Consider the following 2,491-nt stretch of genomic DNA (forward strand, 5'->3'; position numbering starts at 1 on the left):
TTAAAATATATCACTTTTTCAAACCAACACCTCAATTCATGGAATCAATACTAGAAATAATAATAATCTTCACAAGGATTTAAAGTCACTTAGTCTTGTACAAAAAACAGCCAATGAAATTCAGTTTAAGAGAAGTCTAAAGGATTTATTGGTGGCCAACTCCTTCTACTCCATTGATGAATTTCTCAGTAAAACCAACTGATTTGTGTATATACATATCAGTAGAATCTAACTTCTGCACTATTTCAGTGCTGTAATGGGTTCATTGTAAATATGTATTACAGTAGTTGTATTACACTTTTATTACCTTATAAATAAGTAAATAAACTTTTTTATTTTAAATTCAGTGCATTAGTACTTGTAAAATGACTCTTTAATACAGTGTTCATTAAAAAATGACGATCATTCCACTTGGGACCTGTGGAATGGTACATTAGCTCACTTGTTTTAGTTGTAAATATTTGTCATGTATTGTTGTTTTTCTGACTTGTTCTACATCCTGGAGGAGCTCCTCACTATGGATCAATTGGAATGAAAGTAAATCTAATCTAGTCACTTACAAGCTTCGAAATTTCTTTAGCATCATCGGTAGAGTTTTATTATTTTTGGCTTCTTGTGAAGTGGATGTGTATAAGGGTCTTAATGAGTACTCGAAGTATTTCTTCGTCTTCCAATGGCGCTGATGTACTGAGGACAATCTCTTTGCTACATATCGCTTCTGATGTACGAGGGTTATTCCAAAAGTAAGGTCCGATTCGCCGTAACTATTGAAATTTGGCGCCAATGACAAAACACGCATGCGCGCCGACTCCCGGCAAGCCTTGCGCGTAAAACGCCGCCATTCGCTTTGTTACTGTTGCTGAGTGTAGTTCACAGTGTCACTTTACAATGTTTAAGACAATTGATCAGCCCGCCGATTGTGAAGTAAGGGCAGTGATACGGTTTTTGTCTGCAAGAAACAATTCAGCGGCGGAAATCCATCGGCAGATTACTGAAGTGTACGGTCCTAACATAATGAGCGACAGTAAAGTGCGCAAGTGGGTGCGAGCTTTTAATGAAGGACGGGATAATGTGCACGATGAACCACGGTGTGGCCGACCATCAGTGATTTCAGACGATTTGGTCAATGCGGTTGACAAAAAAATTCGTGAAGATCGCCGATTCACTATTACAGACGTAGACATGCATTTTCCGAATGTGAGTAGAACAACTTTGTACAGAATTGTGTCTGAACATTTGAAGTTTCACAAATTGTGTGCCCGTTGGGTTCCCAGGCTGCTTACTGAGCCCCAACGAATGAAAAGAATGGCTTTTGCTCTTGATTTTTTGGAGCGATATCATAAGGAAGGTGACAGTCTTTTAGACAATGTTGTCACAGGGGATGAGACATGGGTTTCTCACATCACTCCAGAGTCTAAACGTCAGTCAATGCAATGGCGTCACACGTCATCTCCAGTCAAGGTCAAGGCAAAGCAGACAATCTCAACACGTAAGGTTATGGCGACTGTGTTCTGGGATAGACGTGGAGTATTGTTAGTCGACTTTATGGAGAGAGGAACAACGATTAATAAAGCCGCCTACTGCGCTACCCTGACTAAACTTCGACGTGCAATCCACAATAAGCGACGTGGTCTTTTGTCGTCTGGAATCTTGTTGTTGCATGACAATGCCAGACCCCACACTGCAAATGAAACGCAAGCTCTGATCAAGAAATTTGGATGGGAACAGATGGACCATCCTCCTTACAGTCCGGACCTGGCGCCAAGTGATTTCCACCTGTTCCGTTACTTAAAGGAGTTTCTCGGCGGCAAGCGCTTCGACACAGATGATGAAGTGAAAGAAGCAGTTAAGGACTGGTTATCGTCACAGGCGGCCGATTTCTATAACATGGGCATTCAAAAGCTTGTTGAACGATGTGACAAATGTTTAAATAAGTATGGAAGTTATGTAGAAAAATAGATAAAGATGTAAGGAATGTAAATAAAAATATTGTTTTGAAAAAAACATTTTAGTTTTGATTTTTTTTTTATAACCGGACCTTACTTTTGGAATAACCCTCGTACCTTAAAAAAAGGAAAAAAGTTCTTCAGGTTGTTTGCTTCTTCTTTTTAAGTACAGAATTCTGAATCCCAATGGAAGGAAATTTTGCAGGAATTTTTGTTTCCCTGGAACTTTCCTCACTCCACAGCGAATTTAGATAAAAAACGTTAGCAAATTGTAAATCCCACTCATGCTGGGAACACTAATGACTCTCACATTAGTGAGTGCCGATTACCAGTTTCTTTATGCAGATGCGGAAGTGCAAAGATGTATTTCAGATGGAGGTGTATTTAACCATACAACCTTTACATAAGCTCTTCAAGCACATGAGCTACAAATACCAAAATCGGAACCTTTGATTAGAAGAGCAGTATCCACCCCCATATAACTGTTAAGAACACGTGATGTAATCTTTCCTAGGTAATAGTAACAAAGGCGGAAAAGATAGAAT

The sequence above is a fragment of the Schistocerca americana genome, chromosome 4 (assembly GCF_021461395.2).
Source record: "Schistocerca americana isolate TAMUIC-IGC-003095 chromosome 4, iqSchAmer2.1, whole genome shotgun sequence".
Lineage (NCBI taxonomy): Eukaryota > Metazoa > Arthropoda > Insecta > Orthoptera > Acrididae > Schistocerca > Schistocerca americana.